The sequence below is a fragment of the Vicugna pacos genome, chromosome 21 (assembly GCF_048564905.1).
Source record: "Vicugna pacos chromosome 21, VicPac4, whole genome shotgun sequence".
NCBI classification, from domain to species: Eukaryota; Metazoa; Chordata; class Mammalia; order Artiodactyla; family Camelidae; genus Vicugna; species Vicugna pacos.
The window spans coordinates 13,905,468-13,918,863 of record NC_133007.1 but is presented as its reverse complement, the minus strand read 5'-3'; the positions used below and the strand labels follow the sequence as shown (position 1 = coordinate 13,918,863).

General features: G+C 39.1%; 1 protein-coding gene and 1 long non-coding RNA gene across 14 annotated transcripts in view; one reads left to right on the top strand and one right to left on the bottom strand.

Annotated features, from left to right (window-relative positions):
• Nucleotides 1–235: 235 nt before the first annotated feature.
• The window catches only part of PRRC2C (proline rich coiled-coil 2C), an 84,606-nt gene continuing 71,445 nt past the window's right edge, over nt 236–13,396 (top strand). For 7 of the 13 annotated variants that reach the window (XM_072946127.1, XM_072946129.1, XM_072946134.1 and 4 more), the window contains exon 1: nt 266–500. The gene's annotated coding sequence lies outside the window, so the exon portion shown is untranslated. Of the gene's footprint in view, nt 501–13,396 lie in introns of all 13 variants that reach the window. The other 6 variants (XM_072946136.1, XM_072946131.1, XM_072946128.1 and 3 more) reach the window with 4 other exon arrangements.
• The window catches only part of LOC140688041 (uncharacterized), a 30,242-nt gene continuing 18,007 nt past the window's right edge, over nt 1,162–13,396 (bottom strand). The window contains exon 3 of the long non-coding RNA XR_012062719.1: nt 1,162–1,730. This is a non-coding gene — a long non-coding RNA (uncharacterized lncRNA). The remainder of the gene's footprint in view (nt 1,731–13,396) is intronic.

The following is a 13,396-nucleotide window of genomic DNA, read 5'->3' as shown; positions in this document are numbered from 1 at the left end:
ATCCAGCACATCCAAGAGTGCTCACTTCCCCGAGGCTTATCAACCTGTAATCGAGGTCTCTTTAAGAGCTCCTGGACAGGTCTCAGGCGAACTCTTTACCCTGCAGCGGGAGCTCTTATTGCAGGGACTCCCTCCGTCCAGCAGAGGGCGCCGTCGCCTTCCTCCCGGGTTGGGCCGCCACGGAGACCTCACGTGATCCGGCCGTCTCTGCGCCGGGGGGCGGTCTTGCGGGGGATTTGCCTGACGTACGCCGCCGAATGACGTCGTACGTAGGGGCTGGCTAGCCGCCATCTTGCTTCTTTTTCTCGCTCGCTATCTCCCTCTCGAGAAGCAGCGAAAGTGCTTTGGCGGTTTGTCCATCCGCAGCTTCGGCTTTCCGGGTTCGGTGGTCCTTCCAGCCACCCCCTCCCCTTCGCCTCCCCTCCCCCTTCCCCCGATCAGAGCTCGGCGGGGCCCCTCGAAGTGCGCCAGCGCACTCAGCTTGACACTCACCCTGGCCGGTAAGGAAAGCTCGGGCGTAGGAGCTGCGACCAAAGCGGGCCCCATCCGGGAGGGCTGGCGCGGGGCGGCCCGGGCCGTGGGAGCGCACCCCGGCCCTGGCCCCCGGACACGGGGAGCCGCGTGGACAGGGCCCTGGGTGGGTCCGGGCATCCTCGTTCCCCCTTTGGCTGCCATCATCTCTGTCCGGGGGAGCCTCGGCCTCCTGCTCGGGGAGCGGGAAACCGGAGTCACACCCGCCCCATGTGGTCTGCAGCGGGAGTTCCGGACCCGTCGGTCTCCTCCTACCCAGGCCCTGCTCGGGCCCTGCGGGGGGATTACGCGCGTTGCCGGGTAAGGGAAGGGAGTTTCCTTCCCGTAGGACAGGCGGGTGCGCTGTCTCTTCTAGCGTGGGAATGCGTCCCCCAGACAAGTCAAGGGCTCTCCTAGGGCCTTCAGTGCTCTCCTCTTCTCCGTGGGTGGTGACGGTGAAATTTGCAGTGAGCAGTGTGCGGGAGAGACCCGGTTAAAGACCGGGCTCGGTGAGAGGCTCTTCGGGGAATCAGGACCAACCCTACTTCCGCTAGGGATGTGCTGCCCCAACTCCAGGGGCGGGTTCGGAGAGTCTTTTCGCACCCTGGGCCTCTGCATCCCCGAACCTGCATGCTGAACCCCACTCCCACTCTGCAGCTTCCTCTCTGAGATGGCATTAGTACTGATGTTACGGCAAAGCCCCCGCTTTAGGACTTGAAGAAAAGGGCACGGAGGCCAGTAAGAACGCTGATAGATTCTTCCTTTGCTTGAGAAGAATGCGTCTAATTCCTTTAAAGGTTGCATATTTGTTTTAACTTGATCTGAGATTTTTTTTGAGCTTTCTGACATGCCTGATGTTTGCTGTCTTCTAAAGCTACCCGGATTTCCGCATTGGCCGATCTTCAGCCTAGGTCTGTAGATTCATACCTCACCAGGGTGCTTGGAATTGTACAGTAGGCGGCTGTGCTTTAAGATTTTCATTTGGAATGCACCAGAAGAATCCGGGATCCTTGATTAGGTGCTTGATAGCTTACTCCTGCAGATAAAAATGATAGGATGATGCTTAAGGGTCCACCAAGCTTAACTCTAGCATTTGTTAAAAGTAGATTTAACCTCCTGTGTTGGTAATTAAGATGCTGCTCTGACTGGAGCCATTTTTAGGTGTGTGTCACAGATGCACTGCAGCATCTTTTCTGGCCCACCTCAGATGCATTGTTCCCCTGGAAAAAAAAAAAAAGAGGAATAGATTAAATTTGAGTTCTATCTCTAGCGTATATTCAAATAGTTATTTTCTCCTTGACTATAACGGAATTTTCAAAATACAGACATTTTACTTTTATTTTTGTACTTTGGTTTAGTGGGCTTATATATGTGGCTGTTCTCCCTCCTCCATAGTTGACCGTTTACTATGTACTGAGCACAGAAATAAGACCTTTACACACATCCTCTTTGTTAAAACTACAGCAAGCCTTTGAGGGATGTGCTGTTGTCATCCCCATTTCACAGATGAGTAAATGAAATCTGAGAAATTAGTTGGACTACGGTCACACAGCAGTTATTGATGGTGCTGTATAGACTCAAACCCAGATGTCTAAACCCAAAAGGGTTGCTCTAAGCCGTCAAACTGCCTCTCTGTTCCTTGTAGTTTTATGAGCTCTAGTAACTAAGATGCAGCATTATTAACCTAGTTTTTGTTTTGCTTTATCCGGTATAGAAACATTGTTGCATGTGAAGGTTAACGTGTTGCGATATGTTAAAAAAAATTGTTTATAGCTGCTTTGGGGATGGGATAGAAGCTAATTTTTGTGCCCTTTTCCTATATAAAAGACCCTAACTCTGTAATAAGACACAATTTTTAAATTTTGATTTCTGCCCTGTCTTTCCTCATCTGTAAAATGGAGATAACAGTACCAGCAATCCAACAGGCTTGCTGTAGGATTACGAAGACAGCGTATGTAAAAGGCTTATTACTGTGCTCAGTACATGGTAAAAGGTCAGCTAGTCGTGCAAGGAGAATGACAACACTGCTAGAAGAAAATACTCTCCTCCAAGCAGAAGGTAATCTGAATATTTTTAGAATGGAGTATACATTCTTTGGGAACTTAAGAAGTGGTTCTTCTTTTCTTTTTTTAGGCTTTTTAGACCTAAATATCTTTTAAAAAAGAAAAAAAAAGCATATCCTGGATTTTGTTTCTTAAAGAGTTCGTCATGCTCTAGTCAGTACCCCTGGGACCAGTGTATTATGCATAGTGAAAATACAGAAGTTCCGGCTCATTCTAACCTCTGTGTCCTCTCAGTCTCTACTCCATCCCACAGTACATACTGGTGAAATGTCTTTGAGGATTATATTATGTCCCCCTTTCCCTCCTAGTGATTGCCTCCCGTCCCCAGGCTCCCACCCCCAAACACCACTTTAGTTTTGTAAGTCAGTTGAGTAATTTGTGTTTCAGAGGCTATTTATGCCATATTTGTGTAAGTCAAGGATGGATCATTGATAAAATGTTGACACAGATTGGTTCAGAACCCTATTCTTAATGAGAAGGAGATGTAAAAGTTATGTCTGGTTGAGTTATGACTAATACTTTAAGTGAGACTTGTCACCTTTGAATAGGGTAACACAGTGAAAGCTTATCTCAGTCTGTGTTAACTGTTGCTTAGAAGTCTTGAGAATTAGTAAGTTAGTTTTGAGTCATCCATTTAAACATTCTCCATAATGCCATTGATGAAATCAGTCAGGATATCTTTTTGGGTAAAGTATTCTCCAGAGGGCTAAATAAAAACTGACCTTTTGGGCAGTTATATTTCTAGTCATTATCTTGCTCTAGGTTGACAGAATGCATGTCAAGTTTTGGTGGGCCTGTGTGTGTACATATTTGCTGGAAAATCAGATCAAACAAGGGCTGTTACTGAGTTTCAGCAGTTGTCTAGTTAGCAAACAAAAACTTTTATGTGGTTAGCATATACCTAGAGTTGAGCACAGGCTAGCAGTGGAGTTATTATGTCAGTGTACTGTAATGTACTCACCCTCGTATGGTGCTAGTAGGTGCTCTACGTTTAACAGAGATAGGCCATAATCAGCATTTGTGGGTACATCTAGTATTTAAAAAACACTGTTGTGTATCATTTACATAATGTACTATCCAGTAGTTTTCTATTTTCTTAGCTGTGTTCTAATATTAGTCTGTTTGCTTTTACTAGACTGTTTCCATGTCCTTATCACTTCGTACAGTGGTTAGCTATACCTAGAGTTTATTATGTATGTATGAATGAAATTAGGAACCACAAAGAATAGACCCACAATTAAGAGTCAACTGACAAATATCTTAGTGGAGCAAAAGAATAGGTATCATTTTTCCTCTTTCTTTATCTAATAAAATAGTATCAGATGCTTTCAAATAGTTTGTGTACCATGCATTGTGAGATTCATTTGCATCAGATTATGCTTCTTAATTTTTAGGTTTATTCAACAAACATTAAAGATTCTTTTAATTTTGTAAGGCCTAGTGCATCAGGAAAGTGGCTTTTGGTTCCTACTGCCAAGATGTTCGCAGTCTTAAGGATTAATATTAAAAGTCATAGTGTAATCTTTAGATTCATACCAAAAGTTAAAGGTAGCAAGCAGGTAATGGAAGTTTGCAGCAGAAAATCCAAATATAATTGTTTATAGTATAGATCAGGAGCCCAGTTGATTACAAATAAAGGCATGTGGCCAGAAGAGACTAAGAGTAATTTTTCCCCCATTTGTGTGTGTGTGTGTGTGTGTGTCTTTTATTGAAGTATAGTTAGTTTACATGTGTCAATTCCTGGTGTACAGCACAATGCTTCAGTCATACATGAACATACATATATTCGTTTTCATATTCTTTTTCACCGTAAGTTACTACAAGATTATCGAATATAGTTTCCTGCACTATATATAGCATGAACTTGTTTGTTGTATTTTGTAAGCACTTACCATGCCAGGCACTGAGCTGATAACATTTTGTGGATTATCTCTCATTCCATATAGTAAGCCTAGGAAGTGGATTATTTTATTCCCATTACACAACTAGAAGATTGGAATGTAAAGAGATTTAGTAATTTGTTCAAAGTTACTAGCTAGGGAGATTAGAATCATTGACCCAGAGCTTGAGTGTTTGACTTCTGTGTAATACATGGATTACCCAGTGGCCAGTGTTTCCCAGGCTTAAGTCAGTCACAATTTTTGCTTTATTTTCAAACCATCTATCAATATTTTTTTTAAATTCAGTGTATTGTCTTTTATTTAATTAAGTTAATTTAAAAGGAAAATTTACATGATTACTGGTGTTACAGTCCTCCCCTTCCATGTGTCTCAAAATAAACATGTAATTTTCAATATTCCTCCATGGGCCACTTAAAATCATTTAATATACCATCAGTAGTCATTTTTATCCCTTTTGGGACATAACTGCTGTAAGAAATGAATACTGGTTTGGATCAGGCAACAGTTGGAATTAATGAAGACCAGAAGTGTTGAAAGCCTAGAAATGGGATAAATTCATCAAACGGGAAATAGCAGCATTATAGGAGTAGAGATATAAATTAGAACCTTAACTGCATATTAGGGACAACCGTTTCCATGATGAACTGCAACATGGAGTGGGTTTATTTAGACAGAAATGTAACAGGATGTCTGAGACACTGTATGACAGGAGAAGGAGAACAAGAATGAATAACTGAGGAAAAGTCATTACAGAAATAAGGGTGGAAGAGAATAATAAAAAAATAGGATTATTAGAGCCAAAAGTAGCAGAGTTCAGAAAAATATGTGCGAAATGGCTCTTGTGGATTTGGCTTGAGCAAACCTTGGTGACCCTAAGAAACTTTAGGTCAAGTAATGAGGGTGAAAGTTTCATTCAGCAGGGAGGAATAAGTAGTGAGACCTCTTGATTTTTTAGGTGTGTTGAATACTCAAAATTAGCTATGGACTAGGAGTTTAAAAACTTAGGTTTAGTCCCTTTGTCATTTTGTGCCTGCTGTTAAACTTTGGGAGTAAATGACTTTTCTTCACATTTTGGGTACACTGCATTCATCTGTGCAGTAAGGGTAATACCCGTTTTCCCTGTCTTAGAGGAGTGTTACGATGATCACATTGTGTTTCCTGTTTTTTTAATTTAATATTTGATGTCACATGGGTCTTAACCACATTTAAAACAGAAAAGAGAACAATGAGAAGTAGAAAGTTAAAGGTAAAGGGAGGACAAGTTCCTGATGAGATTGTAAGATCCCCTCATGGATGCACTTGTAGTTTAGAGAATGGGTGCCTAGGGAAGCTAATAACTGATCTTCCTCCATCCTCCTTTCCTAATGAATAATCTGAAAGTGCAGGGCTGCTGTATACTGTTGTACCATCTGTGTGCTGCACAAAGATGCCAGGCTGAAGGAGGCAACAAGGACTGAAATCCAGCCCATGCTCTGCTTGCGGAGTCCTGTGCCCTGCCTGGTTAAGGCTTCCTGGGGGGAGGTTGCACCTGCACCTCGCCTCTCCCTCCCAAGGCATCAGCCCTCTCCCCAAGGAGTACCTGTGTTTTCCCAGAGGGTATGTTTTTTCTATTTGCATAAAGACCCTGTGGAGGCCTGTGGATGCTCCAGAAGGCTCCTTGAGGAGACATATTAAGGACACGTGTAGAACAACATCAAAAACAATTGGGAGGCTGGAGAAATGGTCACTAGGAACAAAAAACTTAGAACTTATTGGCAAATGGGTTAAGTTTTAAGTTTGGACAAGTAGAAAATTCCAGTTTGCCCATTGCATTTTAAAGATGTGCATTGTAGCTTATTAAATATTTCCAATAATTGGGAAACAGTATAAATACAGCATACGGATTGTCAACTTTCAAAGAGGAAAGAATATACCAATAAAACTATCCTTAACACAATTTAATCTTCAAAAAACCAGTTTGTAATTTTTCAGTTCCAATTACAATTTGTGTTTTTTTGCAATGACTATTGTCTCTTGATCTGTATTTTTAAATAACTAATGTTAGGTTTAAGTTTTGCAGATCTTAATTGAAGAACACAAAATGAAGAATTACTTCTGAAGGAACAGATAAAGGAATTTTATTTTAAAAACAGGGAAAAGATTATATTGAAATGAGGCTTTTGACAGAGGTGGAAGGTTGATTATATTGCTATATGAGTGTTAAAATTTAGATGATGAAAAGTTGTATTTTTTTGGTGTACAGTTCTATAAGTTTTAATATGTGTGGTTTCGTGTAGCCCACACCACAATTAAGATACAGAAAGTGGAAAGATGAAATATCTCCCAACTGTAGAGTCAGAGTCCTCTGATATTTTGGAGACAAAGAAACTCCTGCTGAAGAAAGAACTATTTAGTAAGGATTAAAAAGTCAAGAATAGCCTTTATGTGCTGATTGCTTGATTTCCTGGCCAGAAAATAAAATATTTTGATTGTATACTTATATTTATGACAAATTTGAAAACATGGAAAAAATGAAAGTAGGGGAAAGAGATGAGTAGGTTTACATGTCTCAAGACAGGACATTTTAATGACAGAGGAATAGAGCCTGTGCTTGGTGGGGAGGCATGCTGACCAATTCTCAACACTGAAGAATTTTAAACTTAAAATTCCAACCCTCAAAGGCAGCCTTTTAGTTATATGAAAAGTTTAGAATAATTCATGATATTGGATGAGCATCTTAAAGAGAATGATTCTCTTTTTTCTCCCATAGTATCCAACATACTTTCCTTGCAGAAAAGAAAGTTGACTGAGAAATATGTGTATGCTTTATTTTTTATTTGCTGTATATGTTTTGAAAATATTATTGCCATTTATTAAGCTCATTATTAAGCGTCAGACACCATCTATGAGCTTTATGCACACTTAAATCTCACAACAGGCTGAGAAGATACTTTAGCCCACAGATGAGGAAATAAAAATTCAGAATTAATTTAATGACTATGGGAATACTTGTGCCATAATATACATAGACAATTACTCTATAAAAACATCTAGCTACTAAATGTTAGAGCTGGAATTTAAACTGATCCACTTTAAGAGAAGTAATTGTGTAATATGAACAGTTTTTAAATATTACATATTGTCAAAAAGAGTACTCTGGCAGTCACCTCATCAAGTAAATGAGTATCTACACAGCTTTGCTTTGCTAGAACAGTAATTTATAGTACAGAAGATTTGATAGCTACCTTTCTTTTCTGATGGTTAAGGCTTTCTTGGCCCCAGAAACTTAATTCGCATGGTTTGATCTAAGAACAGCCTGAGCCCTTCTACCATTTTTATTAAAACTCCAACAGATGTATTTATATCACACTTTGTTTTTTAAAGTGATGATTTTTAATGCTTTTGCTGTAGTACTATTTGTAGTAGAGGCATTCAACATATGGTGGTATTCTTAGCTTAATATAGTGGCAAATGTGATCTTAAAAATATTGGATGTCACTCTGACTTCAGAATTACTAAGTGATTATAACTATTGGAGATGGAAGTGACCTTAGAAGTTTGACCAGTTCAACCTCTCACTCAAAGCAAAAATTACCTTTTAAGATACTTCTGATAAAGGCTTATCTTACTTTTGCTTGTATGTACCTGGTGTCCAGGAGGACACAGTAGTCAACCTTTAACAATCATATTTTAAGATCTTCTAAATTTCCAAATATTTGAATACCACAATAGCATTCAAACTTCACTTTCTGTTGGCTTCCATCATTTGCACTAGCTAGGTTTTGGCTTTCTTTGCAGAAGTCTGCGCCCCCCTCCCCCCCCAGGAGACAGTTAATATATCTTCACAAGAGTTCTTGTATCTAAGAAACAAAACAAACTGGGGATGGAACAGTAGGAGATGTAGGAAGCACCCTTCTATCACATATCACGTGGCATTGCATGCAAATTTTTTTGCCTCAGTAAAATTACAAATCATTTCACAGCATTTTGCATTGCTTGACAAAGGGTGAAAAGTAGAGAATACTATGAGTCTAAGATAACTTGTTTCCACCTATCATAAACTGAACAGTTAGAAAATTTTTCCTTTGTATACAGTTTAGTTTGTTTTTTAAAAGCCCAGAATTGAGCATAATACTCTGAAGAATGTGATAAACACAAAATTCAGTGAAACTTAATAATTCCAGATTTGTGCATTAGATTTCTATTAAAGTAGCGATTTTATAAAGCAGTATTGTCACAGTAGCTGTCCCCTGACAGACTATTTGATATGAACAGGCTGGGTCTGTATTATGTATTTATGAAATTCAGTTCTTTAACTATGACTATTTAACTATTATTAAATCCAGTTTAATTCTGCCCAGCATTCTAAGACCTTTTCAAATCTTAAGAAAGTCATAGAATGCATTGTTACTCCTTCGGATGTATGTATCATATGTGGTGTCTTGAGAGAGAGAGAGAGAGAGAGAGAGAGAGAGAGAGAGAGAGATAGAGAGATAGAGAGATAGAGATACAGATACAAGTCAACTTATTTACAAACCAGAAATAGACTCACAGACATAGAAAACAAAGTATGGTTACCAAAGCGGGGTGGTGGGCAGGGGCAGGTAATTAGGAGTTTGGGATTAACATATACACACTAGATAAACAACGAGGTCCTACTGGATAGCACAGGAAACTGTACTCAATATCTTGTAATAACCAATTAATGGAAAAGAATATTTGGAAGTATATATGTATAAGTCACTTTGCTGTACACCTGAAACTAACACAACATTGTAAATAAACTATACTTCAATTAAAAAAGAAAAAGGGAGGATCTAATGTATTCATTTTACAGGTCACATTACTTCATATTGACCACATTCTTTGAATATAAAATAATTTTCAACCTCAGATATTCTATGATTGTCGTTTGCCTTGTATTTATTTAAGGAGGAGTGTGTAAAGGCTAGTACTTTAATTTACTAAATGTGTTTAAAAAGTAACACTTTTTAGAAAGGTTATATTTTGAATGCTGATTGACCTGAAACTCAGGATTGTGCTGAATGTCTTGACTTTCTAGTTTTAAATGGAAAATTTAGTTAAAATTTGAGTGATACAATGGAAATTTATTTATCACCGTTCTGGAGGCTTGGAAGCCCAGGAACAGGGTGCCAGAGTAGTCGGGGTCTGGTGAGGTCTCCCTTCCTGGCTTGCACATGACTGGCTGCCTTTTAGCTGAGTCCTCACTTTTCAGAGAGAGAGCTCTGGTGTCTCTTCCTCTTACAAGAGTAGTAATCCCATTATGCGGCCACACCCTCATCACCTCGCCTAAACCGGATTATCCCCCCAAAGCCCTCTCCCCAAATATCTATCACATTGGTAGTTCGGGCTTTAACATGTGAATGGCGGGGAGGGGACACACACAATTAAGTTCGTCACCCCACCCCTGCCTTTACAGTCTATAGTGCATTGATTCTGATGCTTTTTATATTATTATACTTCAAAATGATGTTTTTACAACAGATGGAATACATTTGTTAATTGAGATATTACTGTTTAGTTGCTTTAATTTTTTATCCTTGATATTTTACTCCATATTGTAACAGTAAGTTTTGATAAAGAAACTTGAATCTTTTTAAAGTCTCTTGGCCTCAAGTGACATGTTACTGTATTTTTTTAAGGTTTGATGCTTATCTGACCTGTAAAGAGCATTTAATTCTGGTTTTCTTATGGTGCGGTTACCTTGGGTACAGGCTTTGGCATCAAGCCTGAGTTTAATCGTGGCCCCATCACTTCCTAGCCTTATCAGTTTCACTCCTCTAAAGCTGTTTCTTCATTAGTAAGTTTTAGTGACTTGGGCTTTGAGATCTTATTCCACAACCTGATATTTTTACACTATACTACATGTCTAGAGCTCAGATTTAAAATAAAAATTTGGCTTCAAGAGACCTTGCTAAATTAGAATGTGTAGAACTTGGATCCTTCTTTATGTTAGAAGTGGGAAAAATGAGTATCAAAGATTACTCAAGGTTTTAAATGAGAGTTGGGGGAAAATGGTTATGGTGAGGTTGAGCAGAACATGTTTGGGGAAACAAGCTTTTTTCTTTTTTTACTTTTCTTTTGAGGGGGGTGAGGAAGAACAATCTTAATCTCACAGAAACATTGTAAAACTGGCACGAAGAATTTCCGTCTTCATCCATATTCCGATTGTTAATAGCTTGTATTTGCTTTACCATTCTCTGTGTGTACATGTACCCGTGCACAGTCACATATACGATGTGTGCCTGGTGTTTAACGTCTGCTGTCTAAACCCTGTCATCAGCTGTAATCTTAAAATTCAAATCACAAGCTCCTATGCCTCCACTTTTCTCACTCAGTACATTTTCTCCTGTTGTTTTTATTAAATGAACAAAACAATCCATAGTAAGCTTGACTCAGCGAACATTCAGTAATCACTATTGTTAGAGCCTTTGTTCAACCATATTGAAATTTCCAGTTCCTTCCCCTCTCCTCCTATTCACTTCCAACTTCTCTTACTTCATTCCCGGGCTTAGACTTCATGAAATGTTAACTCTAAGCGTTTTCCTGGCAATATTCTCGTCTCCCTTGCTTTTCTTTACGCCGATCTGGACCAACTTTAATTCCTTACTCAATTCAGCTGCTGTGTGCCTGCCACTACTCCCTGCTCCTAGATGCGCTGCTGGGCATTGTTGGGAGTCTTCAAACTGCACAGACTTGGGAATACTATGTATTCCTGGGCTACAGCTTCTGCTGAGGTGTCAGTGCCTTATTTTCCTGGTTGACTGTCTTTCCCCCAGTTCTTTGCATATCTTTTCCAGCCATCTCAAATTTCCAGAGATCTGCACTCAGTTGATGAGGACAGCGTGTCTCTCACTTGTTCCTGGTGGTGCCTGACAATATAGGAGGCACTGGAAAAGTATTTGTACGAGTGAATGGGGGAATTAAGCATTTCAAGTTTGTAGTTCTGTCAAGAAATTTAAGTGAAGATTTTTTGTTCTATGGGCAATTGAAAATGTATGTCTGAAAATTGTAGCTTGAAGGAAAGTTTGGGAATTACCCTTACTGAAGCAGCAGAGGATGAGATGGCCAAAGAGGAAAAAGCACGTAGAGGAGAGACTGCAGAAGGAGTTAACATTTGTGTAGAGGGACAGAGAAAAAATGAGACATGTCAGAGTCACAGAAACCAAAGGAAATGGCTTACACATTAACTTTTTGTATTTGTGTGTCATACTCAACTATCATTAATTAATAGTAGATATTCTTCCTTTATTTGTTATGTAGAACATTTGTTGAATGTGTCCAGCATCCTCCTTAGGAAATAGTTTCAGTTTCTTTTTAATGTTAACTATTTAAATGAGTGGGGCATTGTGCTGTATTTCCCTGAGGAACTAAGTGATCACCATAAGAATAAAGAGGCAAAGAGAGCTTGGCTGCTTAGAAGCATATTGAGGCCAGAAAGATTATGATTCTGTCATTTAATTAAATTTAGCAAATTGGTGATTTGCAAAAGTATAAGTTTTTTTTCAAATAAACAAGATTTTAAATATCACTTAAATTGTTTTCAGTATCAAATACTTTTGAGTCCTTTTTTAGTGGTAAATGAGTGACCTTAGAATCTTACAATTTTCCGCTGAAGGAATTCCACTGAAGGAATTTTAGAGGTGGTGGCTGATCTCTTGATGTGGAAACCCTTTACAGTTCCCCGCCACACACACACACACACACACACACACACACACACACACACACAAATTTTCAGTCTACAATACCTGTCCTTTCATGAAATCCATTTTTTTGTTACCACTGTTCAGTCATTCTTTCATTTCAAAAAGTTGATGTTTATATTACGATAAACCATTGCCTTCCAAATTTCCCTTGACCTTTTGGAAACAATCTGTTTGCTTTAAAAATACTGACTTTTTTCTCCATTTCTTCCTTTCTTTCATCTTAACCTTTTTTCTTCCCAAAAGAAGTAATATATATTCATTATTCAGAATCTGGGGAGTACAGGTGCACGTGTTTTACTACATCCAATTTCAATGGGAAAAAAAAATGCTAGTTTCTTACCAGCATTGCAGTCATAGAACCTTGCATTTAGAAATATGGTTACTTTCTCTTACCTTAAACAGAGAAAGGAGGTGTGTTATTCAAAAGGCTTTTGCTTTTGCAGACTGATCCTCAGCCCTTAATGATATAAATGTTTAGGTACATAGTAGGCAGGGCAGTAATATAAAAAATACTCTAAATAATATACAAATAACAAAAAGCTTTTCAAAATTAAAAGTGAGCCAAGTAGAAGATATAGTTCCTTTGGTCTCCTCTATCTGTACCATATGTTTTTTTTGAAATCAGAAGCTCGCAGGTTTGAAGAGAAATGCTCCTATTGAGTTTACTATTTCAAGGGTTTTTTGAATTACTAATTTATGTAAATTGTTCCATTTTGTTTCTTAAGATAATGGGTCTGCTGAACGCAGCCATGCATTTACTCAGCAGTTGAGATATTTTTGGATTATTCCCTCCGTTCACTCTTCATGGCATTTACAATAAACTCAAGGGCAATACTCCTTATCCTAGCCCATGAGGTTCTGCAAAACGAGACTTCCGTGTACTCTTTCTCTCTCGCCTTGTCTCCCTCAGGCATGACCTTTACACTTGAACATTCTTTTCCCAGATCAAAGTTGTTTTGTTTTCTCCATGGTTCCCAATTGTGGCTATACTTCAGAGACACTTGGGGATATTTTCAAAGAATACTATTGCCTGACCCAGCCACAGAAATTATGATTTAACTGGTCTGGCATGGGCCCTGGACATATAGTATCATTTAAACCCCTCCTGGATAAATCTGAGTAGCCTGGGTTGAGAACCACTGATTGATTTCCTTAACTCATGTCCCCTTTTCAGAAAATAGAGACCTTCACTGTCGTGTCTGAAGTCTCTTTC